Here is a 22,335-nt window from a genome sequence, read left to right as displayed (position 1 = left end):
ACGTGCCTGTACAAGGTCTTTCACTAAGAAAGCGACTACATTTCAGCTGTAAGACCAAAAAAAACAATTTCTACTTTCGGTCTGTGACTCTTTAATAGATGCCAAGGGAAATAGTTTATTTAACACCACGTGGAACGTCTCCAGGAGCCCAGATATTGTTTAAAGTTTAAAATCCTTTGAATTATGATAAACATTGCCTCGTTAAAAGGAGGGAGATAAAATTCATCAGCCTAAGTGGGTCCCCCGTTGGGACAAAAACATGACTCTAATTACAGAAAATAAATATCAACACAAGCTATTAACCCTAAAGGGGACCCCTCAACCCCTCACTCACCCTCACTCACCCTCACTCACCCTCAACCCCTCACCTCACTCACCCTCACTCACCCTCACTCACCCTCACTCACCCTCAACCCCTCACCTCACTCACCCTCACTCACCCTCACTCACCTTCACTCACCCTCACTCACCCTCAACCCCTCACCTCACTCCCCCTCACTCACCCTCACCCTCACTCACCCTCACTCACCCTCACTCACCCTCACTCACCCTCAACCTCACTCACCCTCACTCACCCTCACTCACCCTCCCCCTCACTCACCCTCAACCCCTCACCTCACTCACCCTCAACCCCTCACCCACCCTCAACCCCTCACCCACCCTCAACCCCTCACCCTCACTCACCCTCAACCCCTCACCCTCACTCACCCTCAACCCCTCACCCTAACTCACCCTCACCCTCACTCACCCTCAACCCCTCACTCACCCTCTCACCCTCAACCCCTCAACATCAACCCCTCACCCCCACTCACCCTCACTCACCCTCACCCACCCTCACTCACCCTCACTCACCCTCACCCTCACTCACCCTCACCCACCCTCACCCTCACCCTCACTCACCCTCACTCACCCTCACTCACCCTCACCCTCACTCACTCTCACCCTCACTCACCCTCACTCTCACTCACCCTCACTCACCCTCACTCACCCTCACTCTCACTCACCCTCAACCCCTCACCCTCACTCACCCTCAACCCCTCACTCACCCTCACCCACCCTCACCCTCACTCACCCTCACTCACCCTCAACCCCTCACCCTCACACAGTGCAATAGGTCTCGGAGCATTTGAGTTAGAGCTTTTAGAAATGTTTATGGCTTTTTTTTTTAATTCTTTAGCATTGGCTACAGGAAACAAAAATGCTAAAGATTTACAAAAAAACCCATAAACAATTCTAAAAGCACTAACTCTAATGCTGCGAGACCTATTGCATTTCCAATGCTTGTTTCATTTTTCATTTCTCCTCTTTTTTTAGGTCAAGCGTGAGCCAGTGCCCAAGCGCTGCTCTGCGAAGACCTGTGGTAGTTCAGTACGGAGAGAAGCTTCGCCCACTCCCCCCATCCTTATTTTTCATTGTCTTATGTTTTTGTACTTTGTTAATGCTGTCTTCTGATTCATTTGTTTACTTTTTGTTTATTGAACCTGGCCAATGGCATAGGCCACCTCCGTGCTCTCTTCCTTCCCTGTGACGCAAATCGCTTGGGGCGCCTGGAGCGAAAAAACTTTCAGTCGCTGTGCGCAGAGCTGTGCGTCAGCACGGAGGAGGCAGAGGCCGTCTTCCAACGGCTAGACACTGACCCCGACGGGGCCATCAACTTCCAGGACTTCACCATGGGCTTCCATGGGACCCAGGGCTCACCCTGGCTGCAGAGAGGAGGTCTGGGGGACCGAGGCGAGGGTTCCCAGCGAGCCGGAGGGCGAGCATGGAGGCGACCCCTTTAACCAGGCTTCTTTAACTGGGTATTTGTATTTCTTTACCTTTTATGCAGCACGCTGATCGTTCTAGGTGTCATTTTCAAATGTTGCAGATGAATCCTCATGTTTTTTCTAGGCAACCATTTTGGCATAATGCCATGTTCCCCTGTAAGCGATTGTTGTAGAAATGGTTTATTCATAGATAAAGACACATAGTCACCCGGTTGTGACATCATTTGAGGCTTACGTCCTCCATTTGATTCCTTACAGAAATAGTCACGGTATACAATAAAAGGTTTGTGAATTCTTTCACAATGTCTACCTGAGTTTAGAAGTTCTGTACAATAAGCTGGTGGCAGCACATTTAAACCTCTGCTTCCTTTCCTGGCAGCAGGTTGCCAGCAACTCTGTGCCTTTGTGGTTTCAGACATCCTATCAGCAATACAGTTTTGTGGTTTAAGTCACTTGGGTTTTGATTTTTAATGTTCAGTAGGTTGCAAATTTGTAGGCAGCTCGGAGAGACCTAAATTTACAGTGTGCATACAATATTCATCTGTGCCCGTGCACTGTGTGTCGCTCGCCGGGGTTGCAGGTGTTTACAAACAAGTATTTTGAAGGTTTGCTTATCCTACCCTACATAATGACGATGACGCGCGCAAGGCCGTCCACGACTTGCCTGCGACCAGCGCCAGGAACCCTGGTTCTCCTGGCCCCTACCGCTATGACTCAGCCAGTCTCATGCCCTCAACACTGGAGGCCACGCAGACTGCATAAGATCCTCACCCAGCACTACCCAAGGACAGTTGTCTTGCGGACACTGCCGTAGTTCTTTCACTGTTGACACGACTCCCACAGCCACTGAAGGACCACCAACTGTATGACCCACGGAAACCCTCAACTGCATCCTTCTCAACGTGCGCTCCCTACATCGACACGCCGTAGAGATCTGGGACCTGATCGACACCCTCTCTCACACAACGTCACCTTCTTCATGGAAACCTGGACCAACGCCACCCCCGGCCGGACATCACCACAGCTATTCCTGACGGCTACAAGATCCAGAGAAAGGACCGCCCACAACCCCCAGGAGGAGGACTCGCCATCGCACACAAGACCCACCTCCAACTCTCCACATCCAGCACTAGCGACCTACACCCCAACACAGAACACCTCCATTTCCAGATCCAGACCAGCCTCAGGACCACGCTACGTGGTACACTCATCTACAGACCGCCAGGACCCCGTGCCGAACCGGCAACCACCATTGCCGAGCTCGCCGCAACCCACGCCATCACCTCCACTGACTACATCCTGCTCGGGGACCTGAACTTCCACCTCGAGAACATACAGGATCCCGATTCCACCTCTATCCTCGAGAACCTTGCCAACCTAGGACTGAAAAAGCTCGTCAGCACTCCCACCCACAGGGCTGGACACACCCTCGACCCCATCTTCACGGAAGGATCAAACCTACGTTTTAGCCACACCACCCAGCTCATCTGGACAGACCACCACTGTGTCCATTTCACTTTCAACACCACCACTGCACCCAAACCCGCCCTGCCTCGACGGAATTAGAGTGAGGTCACTGAGGAACACCTGAACTCCACTCTCCTCCAAAACCCCCTCAAGGCCACCACTGACACCAACTCCGCGGCCCGGGAATTCCATCACTGGGTCTCCTGTTGCGCCGACAAGCTGGCACTTCTCCGACATTCTGCCAAGCAACGCCCGCCATAGGCCCCCTGGTTCACCACCGAACTCCAAGAAGCCAGACGTACCTGCAGATGTCTGGAGAAAGCCCAGCGGTACCAGAAGACCACAGAAACACGAAACAACCACAGGATCGCCATGAAGGACTACCACCAGCGTATAAAGGACACTAAAAGAACCTTCTCCAGTGACAAAGTCAAGACTAACGCATCCAACAGAAAGGAGCTGTTCAACGTCATTCATCAGTTCGCAAGACCCTCCTGCAGAGCCACTGACATCACACCCTCCCAGGAACTCTGTGACCAACTCAGCGCCTACTTCCACCTGCAGAACCTGGCCCTCTACGACAATTTTAGCGAACCTGCAGAAGACAGCACCACACCACCCACCACCGCCGAGAAGCCGACCATCACCTCCTGGACCACCGCATCCGTCGAGCTCAACCGACCCTTGCCCCCTCACATCTTCCACAGGGCCGCCACTGCCATCGCTCCCGAGCTAGGAATTACAATCAACTCCTCCCTCACATCCGGCACCTGCCCTGATGACTGGAAACTCGCACAGGTGAAATCCCTCCTCCAGAAACCAACGGCCGACCCTACTGACCTGAAGAACTACTGGCCTGTTTCTCTCCTCCCATTCACAGCCAAAGTCACCAAAGACTCGTGAACGGCCACCTGACCACCTGACCACCTTCATCAAAGAAAACTGCATCCTAAACACTTCCTATTCTGGTTTCCGCAACCACCACAGCAACGATACCGCTCTCCTCGCTGCCACAGATGACATCCCCATGCTGCTCGACCAGGGACACACCGCAGCCGTCATCCTCTTAGACCTCTCTGCAGCCTTCGACATCGTCTCACATCGCACACTAACCGACAGACCCCAAGATACAGGAATACAGGGGTACACCCTCGACTGGATCCGATCCGTCCTCTCCAGCAGAACGCAGAGGGTAAGACTCCCCCCCTTTCGCTTCAACCCTACGGACATCGTCTGCGGAGTGACCCTAGGATCTTCACTAAGCCCGAAGCTCTTCAACATCTACATGGCCCCCATTGACGCCATCGTCCAACAGCATGGACTTAGCATCGTCTCCTTCGCTGACGACACCCAACTCATCCTCTCCCTCACCAAGAAACCAGAAATCACCAGATTCAGCTTCCAGTAAGGAATGAGAAACGTAGCAGCCTGGATGAAGGGCACCTGCCTAAAGCTTAACTCCGAGAAGACCAAGGTTCTCCTCCTCAGCCCCTGGACCTCCGCCTGGGACAACACCTGGTGGCCCTCCGCCCTCGGGAGCCCAGCCACCCCTACAGACCACGCTCGGAACCTCGGTATAATCCTCGACCCCTCCCTCTCCATGAACCGCCAAATCAACGCCGTCTCCTCCACCAGCTTCAACTGCCTCTGCATTCTCCGTAAGACTTTCAAATGGATCCCCCCCGACTGCAGAAAGACCGTCACCCACGCACTCATCACCAGCAGACTTGACTACGGCAATGCCCTCTATGCCGGAATCAACAAAACTCTTCTATGCAAGCCCAAAACCAATGCAAAACGCTGTCGCCAGGCTCGTCCTAGGGACTTCGCGCCACAGACATATGACCCAACACCTGCGAAAACTCCACTGGCTCCCCATATAGAAGAGGGTCACCTACAAACTCCTCACCCACACCTACAAATCCCTCAACATCGGACCCAAATACCTCAACGACCGAGTATGTTTCCACGCACCCAAGAGGAAACATCGCTCTGCCGCCCTCGCCCTTGCAGAGAGCCCCCCGCATCCACAGAAGCAGAACGGGCGGGAGAGCTTTCTCCTACATGGCAGAAAAGCTCCTGATCAACATCAGATGCTCCTCAACCCTCCACACGTTCAGGAAGGACCTCAAGACCTGCATCTTCGACTAACCCGAAGCTGCTTTACCCCCCCAGCGCCTTGAGACCCTTACGGGTGAGTAGAGCGCTCTACAAACCACTGATTGATTGATTGATTTATTCATTGTAAAAATGTGTTCACTGATTCAGTGTTGTAGCAGTAGCGCATGGTCCCTTAATCTGCCTCATATTTTAGGCAGCCAGCATCGTATTTATGACATATACAGACTATAAAAGCTGCCTTGTTGAGAGCAGCACAAGCAATCATGCTGTACACATCTGCAGAGCCCTACGCAAATAACATTTTCCCGTTTGAGTGGTTTTTCCCTAACAAGGGCTTTTGAGGACGCTATTGGCATATGGCCCCCTTTTGGGGTCATTTTTTTATGCAGGCCGTAAATCAGCTATTTTCAGTGGCCTTCGTCAGGGCCACTGGAATTATGCAGCAGCAGAGGCCCAAAGTATGCAGCAGGGTGGGATAAATTATGTGGCAAGCCAAGGCAAAATATGGAGCACACTTTGAGAAAGTATCACTTCATTATTTTGACATTTCTAAACTTATTAACACTGGCTGGGCATTAATTGCAACTCATTAGTACCACTTTAACACCTAAACACAGGCGTACGTGACAGAATTATGACCAGTACACCTTTACAAAGGATCTTCTACTGAGCAGCAACACCAGTCGCTATGTTTTAAATAACTTTTGAACCGTTTGAACTCGAAACTATTTTTGTTAAAATCAGCATACTATGCAGTAGACGATAGATTATGGGGCAAATCTATAAGTATATGAAAATCGCTGCGGCCGCATAATCATATAATTTCAGTGGCCCTGGACTTAGTATTTCACTAACTCTGAGCACAACTTCACTGCCAGGCATCCCTGCTACTGACACATATGCTAGTGCTCCGCCCCATTTGTGACGTCTGGCATGGCCCTATGCTCCTCGTTGAGCAGAGCTGGTGGGTGACGCACTGGAGGACATGCAAGACACCAAGGGCCCAATTCACAGAACTAACTTAAGACAAAATCCTAAACTTACTACTTTTGGTATTCACAGAAGTTAGGATTTTGTTTCAAGACAGACTTAAGACAGACTTAAGTTAGGATTCTGTCTTAAGTCTGTCTTAAGACAAAATCCTAACTTCTGTGAATACCAAAAGTAGTAAGTTTAGGATTTTGTCTTAAGTTAGTTCTGTGAATCAGTCCCCAAGGGCCTCATTTATGAGAAATGATGCATCGCTGCATGAAAACTTCTCAGTGCACACTCCTTGCACACTCCTTGCGACATACCTGATGCGTCATATTTACTGTGTGACGCATCGTGTCGCAAGGTGTTACAGATACGTCAGTATTTCTGACGTATCTGTATGGCGCAAAAGTGACGCATTGCTAGAGTGTGTCACAAAAGTGATGCAACCCAAGCAATGAGTCCTTTCACATGGGGTAAGCCCCATGTGAAAGGGCTTGCGTCAGTCTTACGCCTGCCGTGAGGCAGGCGTAAGATTTTGACGCATTTGAGTCCTAGAAGTGGCGCAGTGAAATATGGTAGATTTCACAAGTCACTTTTATGACCTTTTCTTGCATGTGAACACTCCCCTGCATACATTATACCTGGCACAGGTATAATGTAGCGCAGGGGTTTACAAAGTGACGCATCTACCTAGATGCGTCACTTTGTAAATGTGGCGCAACAAGGCACTGCTCGTGCGTCACGAAAAATGACGCACCAGTGGTGCAAAAGTGACGCAAGGGCTCATAAATGAACCACCAAGCATCTCTTTCCTGAGCCTAGACAGCAAACTAGCAGACAGGCAGTCCGCTGAAAATGACCCTAATCTGGCACTGAAGGAAACAGCACCTCACAGCAGCCTATTAGCAAGTTTTAGCACCCTCACTTCAATAGAAGTGAATAAAAGGTTATTCTCCATCAAATCTGGATCCCCGTATGAGCCGTGTCCGCCAACAATCTTACACTTGGTCTCTGGGTCGACTAGTATATATTTAACCCCTCTCTTAATCCAAGTGCTTGAGTCAGGAATATGCCCGTCAGTATGGAAAACAGCCTGCATAAGCCCCATTTTAAAAAAACCTACTCTCGACCCCACAGACGTGAAGACCTATCGACCCATCTCCTGTCTGCCAGTCACAGCAATAATCCTCAAGAAGGCGATAAATCAGGAGCTTATGTGATATCTAGACTCTAGAGACTCCACTTTGGTCCAATGGAAGGTTTCTCCAACTGGCTGGCCTGGCGGCTTCCGTGACTGGGACAATATAGGGATCTCCACCCTTGGAGATATGATGCGAGGTACGGTTCTTAAGTCCTTTCTGCAGCTCCAGCAAGATTTCCAGATGTCTAAGACCCAGTTTTATAAATATCTTCATTTCAGGCATGCCATTCTTCCCAGTGTTACTGGTTTGGAGTCTCTTCCGGACTTTAGACCCGTTGAGGCCAAATTGTTTATGGGGGACTTATTAGACCATAAAAAATCTCCCAGATTTACCATTCTGTTGCAACAAATAGCCCCACTACGCTGGATAGACTCAGAGAGGCATGGGAGTTAGATCTTGGCCCTTTGGAAGGAGAGGACTGGACTGAGGCACTGGCTTCCCCCGGCAGCCTGCAATCGCAATGCGCCTCCGATTGATCCAATTTAATTACCTACACCGAGTATATTATACTCGAGTCAGACTCTGGAAGGCGGGCTTGGTGGCATCTCCGCTCTGTTTGAGCTGTGGCCGGGAAGATGGTACTCTCCTCCACACAGTATGGCAGTGTAGGGTGAATGTGGAGTTCTGATGGGGAGTGGTGGCTTGCCAGGCAGGGGGCTTGGGTTGGGTGCTCCCCTATTCACCTAAATTAGAATTGTTGCATATACTGGAGGGTGTGGGGTGTAGGATAGTAGGATCTGCTTACTACGGTTACCCCCACTTTTTGCTGGTGTTTCACTGTTTTTCGACTTTAGTCTGGCTGGGGCCCTGATATCCAGGACCCCAGCCTAGCTGCTTTCTCTCTAAATTGATTGCATGTACTTTAGGTACGCTCCAGTTTGGTTACTGGGGTACCCTTGTGAGTTCCTAGTATATGGTACCTTAGGTACCAAGGGCATAGGTACCCCATAGGCCTACCAGGAGCTGTAGCATGTATTATGGGATGTATGACGTTACAACGCATACTTTTACAACGCATACCTTTCGAACGCATTTTTTACAACTCAACATCCATTACAACGCATTCCATTACAACGCATGCCATTACAACGAATTTTTAAAAACTACCTTTACAACGCATTCCATTACAACGCATACTACCTTTACAACGCATACCATTACAACGCATAACAATACATTGCTTGTATGGTAAGTATTGGATAGTGTAGGGGTAAAAAATACTATTCTAACTCCAGGGGGGTGACACAGTAGGGTAAGTAGTGGATAGTGTAGGGGTAAAAATTACTATTCTAACTCCAGGGGGTGCAACAGTAGGGTAAGTGTTGGATAGTGTAGGGGTAAGTGTTGGATAGTGTAGGGGTAAAAATTACTATTCTAACTCCAGGGGGTGCAACAGTAGGGTAAGTGTTGGATAGTGTAGGGGTAAAAATTACTATTCTAACTCCAGGGGGTGCAACAGTAGGGTAAGTGTTGGATAGTGTAAGGGTACTATGAATTGTAATGGTATGCATTGTAATGGCATGCGTTGTAATGACTGCGTTGTAATGACATGCGTTGTAGTGGTATGCGTTGTAGTGTCATGCATTGTAATGGCTGAGTTGTAATGGCATGCGATGTAATGGATGTTGCGTTGTAAAAGTTTCGTTGTAATGGTAGTGTGTTGTAAAAGTTGCGTTGTAAAGGTTGTTTCCCTGTATTATGCCACCCCTGGGAAGCCTTCCAAAATGACACCACAGGACTGCTACTGCAGCCTGGGTAAGGTGGTGCATGCACCCCTTACTGAGCTCTAGGTTACATATATCTATCTTTAATCAATGAAAGATATAAGCCTAACAGTCACTCCTATGGCAGGCCTTATCAATCCTGAAGGCTGAGTGCTTGGTTTTGTGAGAGGGTGCCCCTGCATGAGCAGGACCCCTCTGCAGCTTTCGGAGCCTATTCTCTGAGGCTGTTCTGTGATGCTGCCAGACCATATACTCTTAATTGCATTATAACCTCGCGGTAAATGCTAACTTTGGAACGGCTGCAGGGAAACATGTCGTGTTTGGTGTCAAACACGACATGCCCCTCCACCACCAGTCCTGGCAGTGGGAGTGGAATTCCACCCTTCTAGAGGGAGAGACATGTACATACTGGTCTAACTTGTAATTGTTTAAAAGAGCCCTGGCATCACAAAATGGATGCTGCAGCCACAGACACGAGTCTGGCCTCCTGCTGCTGGATGAAACTCCGGACAATAGGTTTCTTGTCACAGGGAGGTGTAACCACCTCCTAGACAGGGTTTTGTGTATTGGGGCTGGGTGGGTGCACTCTGAGAGTGCTTTGAAGTCAGCAATGGGAGCACATTTGGTGGCCCTGTGCATAGCCCGGTTCAAACCAGTTGCAGGGGCTACCAGCCCCTGCTCTGATGCGAAGCTGGACAAAGGAAATGGGAATAGCCACACCTCTTTCCAAACCCTCCCATAGGTGGGTCCCCAGAGTATATTCAACCCCTTTTCTTAGTATAAGTAAGGGACCCCTGGCAACAGAACTTTAGATCACACCCGGACGAAACTCTGACACTGAATCCTGGAACTTTGACGCTCTACAAACGATTAGAGGACGGAAGAATCTCCCTTGGGGTGAAGGAGTGACTCCCCTGTTCAAACAAGCACCAATAAAGCATTTGCAAGTCTGCATCTCCGAAGCTCCCGCTGGACTCTGAAGTATTTGCAGTGCAGGAAGAGGATTTCCAGACTTCTCGAAGGCCGACCCGAGTCCCCAGCAAAGCGGAGACCCTCAGCCCTCACGAGTGACGTGGAACCGGAACTCCTGGTAACCGTGCACACAGGGGCGTAGCTAGAGCTTGTGGCGACCGGGGCTATCCCTCAGATTGCCGCCCCTGGGGAGGGGGGCAGGGGACTGGGGAAAAAGACAGAGAGACACGTAGTATCACCGCAAATAGTTACCTCGATCATGCAAGTTACATGCACATACATGACACGGTCCAAGGCTACACAGTTAAATACACCGGTGACCGGCAGTACAAAGGAGAACACACAGACTGCCACCATACTAACACTTACATTTGTGACATTTAATTGCAGCTCTCTCCAGCACCTGCACCGCCACATATGCAGTGCAATTCATAAAATCAAATATTGTAGCGTGAAGAACAAACTGACGACTTAACGTTCACTATAAGAGAACACATCTTTGCTAACATGGATTTGTATGACTTGGATGCATTTCTCAGAATATGTATCTACAAATTGCAAAATGCTCTGACGTCATCCTGAACATTTCTTTGTAAATATGTATGTTTATTATTTGGAATCATTTCTCAAATTTGTTTCTAAAAAAATAACTGTAGAGTACTTTAACGTCGTCTATGTGTGATATAAAACTTCAAAGAAAGAAATAAAAATGTAGAAATTACCTGCATTCGCAGGGTTCTATACTTTATGGAATGTTCTCGGACACCCCACTGTACAACCGGCGGCCATGTCTACGTTTCTGCAGTTGCAGGGCAATGCCTGCAATGTTCAGCTCATGGTTTGTGCACGTGGAGTGGCGCAGCTGGCACCGGAAGTACAGGTAACAACAGCAGGCCGGACATAAAGGAAGTCATAGCTGGCAAGGTTTCAGATTGCTAAGTGTGACATTTTTATGTCAACGTAATTATGAGTGACATTTCAACAACTATGAGTGACACTTTTTTCACAAGGAAAATCAAGCAATAAAAACAACGGAAACAGAAATATCTGAAATTACACCCATTTGAGCAAAGAGAACTGTAAGAAGATTTTAGAACGGCAGCAAAGTACTGGAAATGGAAGGGTACACGCCTAGCTTAGAGGTCACAAACCCTCTGCAAACTGTAATTTATCTCAAAAAGACACATTGAGCAATTTGCTAAAAAATTAATTCGCTGATAATAGCAGGGTGTGCGGCGCCGCCCGTTATTTATTAACAACTTGAGGCTGAAGCTACGTTGCATTGCAAGTCTAAGCAATTACCATTGAGACACAATTAAGCATGGGGGTGCATGCAAGCCGCAGGAGAAAAGATTGATTAAAGTACACATAGCCTAGGGGTCACAACTCGGCTGTAGGCAGTTTTATTTCAAATATATATACTTTTGAGAGAGTGAGCCTTAAAAAGCCTGCGCTCTCTAAGAGTACTTGCACCAGTGCGTGTTATGCAGCAGGCTGTAAAAGTAGTCTAATAAAAAATACATATGGTAGCCTAAAAAATACATATGGCACTGCACAGAAATGTTTGCTTTAAAACATACCTCACCGTCACTCGTACTGACTCGTGAAGATGAATGACTTCTTGTGGCAGCTGTGCATCGGATCAGGCGTGCAGGTGCCACGACGGGAGAAGCTTAGACAGCTCCTATACTTCTGGACAGGTTCGCCAGTGACTCAGAAGGCCTGCCTCACTCGAGTAAGCCACAAGTAGACCTGAGGTCATGGGTCGAGTCGCCAGGAGGGATCGCATTACCATCTGTTTTAAGCTGCTCTCCGTGACATTGCCCAGCACTTAGCAGGTTGTTGACCAACTTAATTTAGCTGCGGCGCGCCTGTCCCGGATGGCGTGTGGTGCTTCGGTGGTGGGAATCCTGAATCAATCCATTCCTCAAGATCCCCACCAGGCACAGGGACAGGGTCGAATAGTTAGAGGCTGGCTCCCGAGTCCCAGGATGTCGCGCAGTTCAGACACCTTTGAAATGCCACCAGCTCGATGCGCACCGCGGGCGGCAGCTGAGCTCAGCTTGACTCTGGGACCTGTGGCTCATCCCAGCATTAGCCAGTGTCTTTGCGCGGGAGGTTGACATTGCCCAGGAGAGACTGCCTGACTCACGCAGCGCACCACACCACCATAGCTGCCAAGGTTTCAGATTGCAATGTGTGACATTTTCATAATTCCAATGTAATTATGAGTGACATTTCAACGTCCATGAGTGACACTATCTTGCGGACAAAAATCAAGCAATGAAGATGAGAGGCACATATTAAATATCAGAGATCCTACCCATTTGAGTAACGAGAAACTCTAAGAACATCTTAGAACTGCTGCACGGCACCAGAAATATAAGGGTACTAACCAGAGACACACTGTGTGACAGCAGGCTGGCAGGCATTGCTGCTGCTCAGAAGATGATCTGTTCATGACCACACGCTAGCCTAAAAAGCACATTTTATAGCATGGGTCAGCTTGTTATTGAAACTACCCTCACAACCCTAACCCTTACCCTTCTGCATCTGTCTCCCACCTCCGAGAAAAATACCAGCGTGAGTACAGTGCTGAGGGGGCCCCCTGCAGCCCTGGGCCCCACCGCACTGCGGGGGATGCGGGGGCCTGTGTTACGCCCCTGCGCCACTAGTGCATAACAATAACTGTCTGGGGTGCATTGGATGCCAGCATTTAAAAAGGAAGGCGAGGTACCACCAGATCTGTGTGTGGGGGCTGCTGTTCGGATATTAATATGAATCGTCACGTTGTTCTCTTTCTCATTTGAAGAAAGCCTGTGGGAAGGCCGACAGTGGGCTTGATTAATTACAACAAGTTTTGATCTGGGCTTATGTGAAGCAGGTTTAATAACATGGAAAAAATGCCAGGCTCAAATCACACCGGCATTGATTCACCAGTAGATCCGCACCGCTGGGAGGATAAACTAGATAAGCAGCATCTGAAAGCCAGCGGCGAGCAGTTCCCTCAGCTACAGGCGGCCCATGGCGAGTCTAAGTTAGCCGGTCACGGTGCTGGTGAGGGTCGGGTGAGCCTGAGAGGCCCGTCTCAGTCACCCGCGGTATGTACTGCCCCGCGGTATTGCAAGCAGCGTATACACTGCAAGTGCACTGCAGCTAATCGTGAAATGCCGCCCTTTTTGCTGCAAAACCCTAATAAGTATCCCATAGCCATTGGGTATTGAAAGTGGCGTCACTATTATGCCAGCCGTTGTTTTGGGTGTTCTTTCATCATAACTCACTAACGCGCACATTAACATCATACCCTCCAGCCTGCCTGCCGGAAGCTGCGCACATCGCGGTTGCGCGCTGACACTGCAGCTCCTAATCATGCGTGCAGCGTGTGTACGCACAGGCAGCAGTTGAAAGCAGGCGAGTTTGCCTGCTTGCACTCCAAACTGTGCCGCCGCATTTATAACTTATTTGGGGGGCTGGGGACACTGACTGACAAAGTGTCAGACAGTGAATGTCCCCAAATAAATTATAAAACCCGCCGCAACGGGCCACAAGTGCCGGGCTTGCCGCCTCCAAAACAGTGCCGCCTAGGGCAGTCCGCCCCCCTGCCCCCCCCCTAGCTACGCCGGTGCTTGCACATTTGCTAGTGTATTGACTTCCCGATCTTTTCTGAAGTTGTGCTTTGGGTTACTTGTAGCCCAAGACCGAGCACCATCTGCACTGAAGATTGTGGGCCTACACTCCACGAGTGTGCCGTGAGCCCGCTTCTTGCATTTCTGCTCGAGGCTCCTTTGCGATCCCTGGTTCGTTGACTGGTGGGCCCCCTCGAAGGTAACTTTACTCTTTCTTGGGCATCCCTGGTTGTTCCAAATGTGCCCTGACTCTCCACCGAGTGGTGAGTCCCTCAGACCTTGCTGGTCTGCACCGAAGCCTATCTCTGCTTTCGGCGAGGGTTGCTGTTGCCAAGGGTTGTGGGTCCGATCCGGAAACTGACACTGCAGCACTTGACATCTTTTGTGGGACAGCTCGAATCCAGAACCTGGTCATCGTCTATGCCGCCTGGTCCTCGTGGCTGAGGAGTCAAGCTTCACCTTCTTCACCTGAAATCACCGACATCGGTGGGCATCTGCCTATCGTGCTCCTGGTCACTGGCAAGTGACCCAGACTCTGTCTGCTTTCAGGTTCCTCACATCTCCGATCCAGGCTTGGATCACTCCGGACAATTTCCACTTGGACGCCAGTTGCACTTTGCAGGAGATCGTCATTGAAAACGACGACAAAACCCAACACGAAAAGACACCTATTCACCCGGCTTTGCTGGGTGAGGTAATTCGAGTACTCCGGTGCTCCTGTGGGTGTTGACTCCAGAACCTCCTAGTTCTAAAGGGGTTTGCTCCACGTCCTCTTCTAAGTGTCTTTTATCTTTAAAATTCCAACCGCGACTTTCTCCATAGAAGATAATGGTGATTCGCGGCTGTGTTCACACACTGCACGCGTCCCCCGTGGGTCCCCTGTGTCACTACCTTGGGTGGTTCCTGTTGGCCCCAGCGGTTCTAAAGGCTCAAGACCTTGTGTCTATGCAAGTCGTGGTTCTTATACCACTTTCTTAATATATGGTTTGGTACGGCACTAGGGCTCAACGTATATTGTGCTAATTTACTGTGTGTTATTAAGTTTACTGAATGTACTTTTGCCTCTATCCTCATAAAGAGACTAGTAGGATGTGTTTAGAATGAATACATATATTTTATATATACCTGTTGTGGTTCTCCTTTCATTTGGTCATTCACGAGATTATAGACTGGTAAAACAAGCTGCTTTACATTCTTTCAAGACTTAGCCTGAAGACTGCTCTCCATAGCTACCACTAGGATAGCTTTCTATTAAGGTTGTATTTAACCTACCATCAATAAGGGTCGTTTGGACTGGTGCAAGGTGCCCACTAGAATAGTGGACAGCATATGCCAGGCCAGCTTCTCACATGAGGGCAATATCTACAAGCGACACCTGATGATAATAGGATAAAGCGTGACATTGAACAGAATTGGAAGGCGGAGGCGTCACCCTCTTTAACAGCATGGAAGACCGGACTGGATTTTAATATAGGTTTAGAGCTCCCTATCTTTAAGGCACGGGGATGTCCGCAAAAGCATGCAAAGGTATGGAAAAGGTGGACGGAGTGTAGAGGTCTCCCTCTGGAACCCTCCACAACCGAGGATGAGGCGCTCGAGAGATCGGGGTGCTGGAACCCGGGGTAGGAAGTGGAACTCACTGGTGCCCAGGGATTGTTGAAGATGCTGTCGGAGTGGAGAGATGACATAAGATGTAGTGCAATGACGGTGCATGGGGGTTTGTTGAGTTTTTTCTATGTTCCTTTTTAAGTCATATATCATTGCTTGGAAAACGTCGACACACCTTCTGTACTGTAAAATGTGGCAGTTGGTCTCTGGGTTACAGGACTCTGCATAATATTTGATGATTGACGCAATAAAGATTGTTTTCAAAACAACAAAAAAGCGATGGGCGTGCTGAATCTCCATACCCTAGACACACGATGTACATGAGTTAGCACATGGTAAGAGAAAAAAGAACCTAAGCTGGGATATAAAACTCCCCTACACCTTCAACGCATGCATATGCCTGCAGCAGGAGGAATAACAGTAACTGCTGCATGGAGTGCGCCCGGATGCCGCCTCAGTTGTTCCGTTTGTTTGAGGCACAGACGGGCGTGCCTCATGGAGTGGGCGTCACCCATCAGGAAAAAAGTAGTGCATGATACTAACCTAGATGGCCCATCATGCACTAATGCATGATGGGCCATATATCGGGAGAGGATGTGGTCTGACAGCTAGATTGCCGACTTTGGTGCTGGAAACCAAGATTTGAGCCTCGTGTCGTGTCCACATCCTGTAATTCTGGGCAAATTACTTATTCTCCCTGTGCTGAATGTGTCCTTTTGTAACGTAACCGGTGCTTATGTAAAGCACTCCAATACCTTCGGGTCGAGTTTGCGCTATATAAATCTGCATTAAAATAAAATAATAACAATGCATGAAACAAGGCCAGTCACCAAAGCATCACTAAACAAGCAGAAGGGGGACAGCTGTAAGCCAATTAAAATAAAGGATTTTTGAAAAACACACGAAGAAGCCAATCAAAAGCGATGGACGTATCCCTCAGCGATCGCAGAGAGCTTCGCACATTATTATGCCACACTCTATACTCCTCGGGAAATACTGTCGGAGGAGCAGACACATCGGTTTCTAGCGGACCTCTCGCCTCAGACCCTCCCGGATGCCGCTCGGGCAGACTTGGACCTTACGTTCATGGAGGAGGAGCTGGGAGTGGCTCTGGGAGACTTGAGCTCCGGGAAGGCCCAGGGCCCTAATGGGTGCCCATGTGAGATTTATAAGAAATATTTTACGAAATCTGGACCAGGCCCGTATCTAGGAGTATTTGCTTGGGAGGGGCATGGCCCCCAGTGCTTATAAAATGAAGGAAAGATTCAGGCCACTGTGGTGTGGGTGGGAGGGGTCTCTAGCGTACTCCAATTTTGATTAATTCAATTGAGAAAAAAAGAATGCACTTTCAACACAACTTTGCTGAGCAGGTTATATTTTTCTCATTGATTCACACACCTTCCTACTATGCCTTGAAGCTCATTTGCATTTGTCTAATTCTCACAAAGTAAATAACTTGCATTTTACATGTTGCTTGTTCAAAAATAGCTTTGCCTTCTTCAGAACTACAGAGTACTGTTGGCTAACCTTATGGTACCAATTTTGTTGACTCCAGTAGTGTGAAAGTCTGAGATAGCCATGAAGGGATTAAAAAATGTGGGTTGCAAGTTACACACAGGTATCGGCTTGAGATCCGCCACCCTAATGAGCTACATTATTAAGTTACCATTAATAGTTTACTGCAAAAAACACATCTTGAATCCGTCGTAGGAAAAAATGCCACATTTTCTAAATTTTTACAGTAAGAAATTGGATTATTATTTGTGGAGGGTGACTATCCACTCCAAAAAATAATCACAGTTCTTGTCAGGGGGAACCCTAAATTTCACTAATTAATCTGAGTTCAAACCCTTAGGGCAATGTGTAAGGTATTTAGGCAGTATCAAAACAGTAATAAAATAATAATGTCGAAATGCAAAACGATATAAATCCCAAACCGAATTATAAAGTAGAGTAAAATGTGATAAACAAAATAACAAAAAAATGAACAATCCATTAAGGAGAACCGTAGACATGAATTTTTAAAATTGTAAGTAGGCATTGCACTAAGAAGTACAATTTGCGAATGGTAGGCGATGGTTGCAGTAGACTGGGACTGAGGTGCAGTTTGCGCATGAGCATGATGGAAAACATGTCAAGTACATCAACCAGCTTTGTGCTGGTCAAACATTTAACCTTCTGACTTTAGTCTTTTAAGTCCCAATCCATAACTGTGGTACACTTCTAAAGCCCCCAAGTATCTTAGGGGAGGCACTTAGAGAATCACAGGTGAGGTCAACAGCTGGGTCCAGTTCAGGTCCAAGTGCTGCTGGTCGGATGGGTACTTCCAGGAGAAGGTATCTGTTGTATCCCTATAACTTGAACAAGAGACGAGCCTTATGACTATTGGCGTCCACTATCTTTGTCCTGGGAACAAGAGGGAGCAGGTCCAGTCCTTCAGGGCTCCTCCCAGGTCACAGACAACGGGTCCAGTCCTCTTCCGTTCTTCTTCAGGTCCAAAAAGTGTTTATAAGTGGGTGCATGGGGGTGCCACAGTTATTGCTGGCATACGCTAGTAGGTGGGAATGGCTCCTGGGCATCCTCTAACCAATGGAGTAAAAGGTTCCTGGGTCAACCCTAACCACTTTAGCCATTTTCCAGATGTCAAAAGTCTTCTGCCACACTAAACGTGGGCTCTGATGGCTGGGTGTGTGTTAGGAGAGTGTATTATGGTAATCCCAGTGTCCTCCCATATAGAAAAACAACATTCAGCTTGCAGCATCACTGTGCCCCCAATAAACCCAGAGGCAGAACTCTGGTAAATCAAAAGCTGGATGTTATTGTAACAAATTAGTGTATACATAAGAATTGCTTTCACATCCTGTTTCCCTTCCTCTCAAGTGCACCCCCAGTGTTCTATATTAACCCAGCAAACCTGTCAAGCAGAAGTTGTCACTTAAACAGGATTTGACACTGAATGTCAAAAGGGATGCTCACAGCCCCTAACCTTTTGTGGAGTTCGAGGAGTCATCCTGCCCATTCAGGTTGAATTGTGAATCACAGCAACGTTTTGTGTAGTGTCCTGGAGGCATTTCATACCTTTTCAAATGCTAATATCTGGCATGGGGAAGTAAGACAGCAAATGCAAATTAGCCTCAAAGAGCTGCAAGCAGGGAAAAGGTAACTTCCTAAAGGTTTGTTTTCATTAATGTTTATTAAAATAAATCCAACTTCACCATTTAAAATGGTTTTATTAACTATTAAAAATAGTTATTTATTTTTCCAGCTCCTATTCCTAAGATACAGTTCTATAATTTTAATGGGTACCCTAGTTTTCCCCATGGGACAGCTAGGCCAGCCACAGTGAAAAAAAATCTTTTAGGTGCTAGTTACTGTAAGGACATGTTAACATTACATTTCTACATGTCCTACTTTTAACAATCATGAACCATGCATTGTGGGCCACACAGTCTACATAGAGGTGGCTTATTAATATTTAAAAGGGATGTTTTGTCTGTATTTATTATGCAAGTCGGATTGCAGTTTTTACACTGTTACAGTCAGGCTACACAGTGCAGGCCTGAAGGCAAGTTTGCACTACCATTGTAATAGATGGCACAGTAGGTGATACAGTCCACTAGTGGCATTTAACATCCAGGACCTGGGTACACCATATACCATATACTAGGGACTTCTAGGTAAGTTAAATATAACATTTAGGAGTATGTCATTTCAACCATGCTTAAATGGGGTACACCAGCATTCAACTGGTGGTTAGTAGGGGTTAAGTGCACAGAGTGCCAAACCCAGTAAATGTATAAGGCTGAGCAAAAAATAAAATACTGTGTTGACAGCACGGAAAAAATGGATTTCCTACATTTACACAACCTTGTCTTTTCATATTTGAAAAGCAATGCTCAGATGGCCTTATATTTAGTGTTTCCAGATTGCAACACCTGGTGGTACTTTAGGGCCTCACTACCTTTTGAAAGGGGCCATGCTCTATAGTTACCAGTGCAGCCTCTCTTTTGCTTGAAGGAGCCACAGATCATCGCATTGGCATACATGCAAGGAAGAGGAAATGAGAATGTGGAACGTCTCTAAAAACCTGTTCAGAATACTTATTCTCTCACACATGAGAACTGACTCTCTTTCAGTGAGAATAAAGAAGGGATGGAAAGAAAAAGGCGTTCCTAATGTCTAATATCATACAGGCATGCAGGTCTATCAGCAGAACACAGGCCCACTGCCACTTAGGTAGTCTTGTACACTGGAACATAGTCACAGGCACAGACCCAAAGATATGCATAGGCCTCAAGGGACCTCTAATCTGAGTCTGTGCCCCACGCACTTCCACTCACCTGTGGCACTGTATGGGGAAACGGTGCAGATCTGGAAGTGGAAGAGAACATGTAAATAAGGAGATTATCTTGAGCTGTAAGCTGTACTGAAGGCTCGGAATGTTCTGAAGTTACAGATTGAAAGTTAACCATAAAAACATTCACTGAGGATCTGACATTAGCAGGGCCACAGATCAGGTTGCAACTAGGCTGCCTGTCTCTGAACATGGTGGCACTAGATCTTGGCGCCATGGTTGTGCAGGGCAGTTTTAATAGTAAAATGCCATAGTCATCCAGGCACATGATGAAAGATTAATTCAGCCTCACTTTCTGCAAGCAGAAAGGGCCAGCACCAGGACAGTGATTCCATGAAAAGCAACAGCAAATTAAACTTGCTTGAAGGGTTCATGTGTATTTTCACACAACCCACAGTATGTTTGAAATGGTTCAAGAATTTCCTTGCTATAGAAAGAGGAAACATGAGACTGGTGGGGAAGCTGTAATATGGTATGAATAATTTCAAAGTTCTGGGGCAAAATGTCTTCTGTTGAATTTGTTCCCATTATTGGCTTGGAACCTCTGTATTTGAGACATCAATATGCCTATTGCTAAAGTGAGATAAGAATATAGCAGATGAATTCTGCCTTGGTGAATACTTTGATTCATGGTACCCATCATCATGATGTTCATTCAGGTTTCACAGGAAACACCTGCATCAGTGCTCATAACCACCCCTATGGCTCACTACCCTCTGGATTAGCAATGCTGAGGGTTGGAATTCAGCAAATTCTTCTGAGCCTTAGAATCTTGCCCTTAGCATCTCTGGTACATCATGGGCCGGAACTGAGCTCATACTTTACACATTAACCCTCATGGAGCCCTGAGGAAGACAGCGCCACCAGAAGCGGACTTAACATGCACATCTACACCATGCCACCTATTTCTTTATCCTTAGACACACTCTGGCATAAGACTGGAGTGATGAATCAGGTTGTAGATGATCCGAGACGGCAAATGCCTCGTGTTGGCCAGGCTAAAAGACCTATCTGCTATCACACCTACTCTTGGTCGCAGACAGCTGAGATGCTGGCTGTAGTGCTAGGAACCAGTCCCAAGAACTCAATCAGAAGAGGGCTATGCTGGAGTCCAACACAATAAAGCAAGATGAAGATCTTCAGCAGCCTGGAACTAAAGCGATTGCTTCAATATTGCACCATAGGAGAATGGTGGAAAATGGTGGAAAGTTTTGCAAACACAGGTAGAGCATCCTGAATAAGAGTGCTTGGTATTCCTTGTGTGGTGCTATCAGAATGTTTTGTGAGCCGATAGCTTATTGTGGGGACTCCTTCTAATCCTGTCACAAGGAATGTTTGCAGCTTGTTGGAAGTATATATTTGTTTGTAACTGGAAATTTGAGTGGCAGCTTCTCACTGAAGGCCATACAATCATTGCCAGTACCAAAGAGCGAAGACAAGTTTCTGGAGCAAAACCCCACACTAATCAATCAGGGCCCATCTGTAAAGTAGAGTCCAAACGTAGAATTTAGATACAAAAGGTTTAATTGGTGAAGGGAAAGGCACAGAGCATCCAGAAAGCAGAAGATCAGGATCAAACTGCCAAACAGGGAATCTGGAACATAGAACCAGGGAGGCTCACGCAGGAGCCAGGTTCTAGTTCCAACAAGGAAATAAATATATAATAGGGAACATCAAAGTAGGGAAATGATAGAATGCAACACATCTTCCCCCTATAAAACAAGCAGAACTATACAGTGGGGAAAAGAGTTAGGACAGGAACCTAGAAGGTAAAACAACAGGTCTGGCATTGGTTTTGACTCTATGAGCCACAGACTGAGAATGTGGAGCATTGTTGCTGTCATGATGAGTAGGACTTTGAGCAGAACATTTGTCATGAGAGAGAATCTGAACTGGAGCAGGAGGAACAGGCTTACACTTGGCAACCTTCCTAATGTTCCAGGCTCTGCCATCTTGAGTGATGACAGAATTCCTGAAAACTTTAACAATTTTAATAGGATTGCTGAACTTAGAGAGACCTTTGAGAGTGAACCCAGGTTTCTTGATCTTGACCCATTCACCCACAACAAAATCAGGAACTTTTACATTCATTTTGCGGTCAAACAAAGTTTTCATATTGTTCTGCTTGGTTACAACACGATTGGCCACTTGCGAAATATCCAAGTGATCAACCTTAACATCTAGCTTCTTAACCCACCAAGGACAGATATCGGAACTAGGAGTTCTCCCTCTCAGAAGTTGGAAAGGACTGACCTCCGTGACAGCATGAGGGGTGATGCGATACATCCAGAGTCTTTCCCTTACCACATCCTTCCAAGACTCTCCCGAAGAACAAGCAAGCTCCACGGCATTTTTAAGGACACGGTTGAACCGCTCAACCTGGCCATTTTCTCTAGGTTCGTACAATGAGGTAGTGTGATGCTTGATGCCACATGAGACGAGAAAATCCTCCATGTCTTGGGAGACAAGTTGGACGCCGTTATCAGTAACTAGGATTTCAGGAGAACCCTCTCTGGCGAA

Source organism: Lissotriton vulgaris, chromosome 1_2, assembly GCF_964263255.1.
Source record: "Lissotriton vulgaris chromosome 1_2, aLisVul1.2, whole genome shotgun sequence".
NCBI classification, from domain to species: domain Eukaryota; kingdom Metazoa; phylum Chordata; class Amphibia; order Caudata; family Salamandridae; genus Lissotriton; species Lissotriton vulgaris.
Note: the sequence above shows the minus strand (reverse complement) of the source record.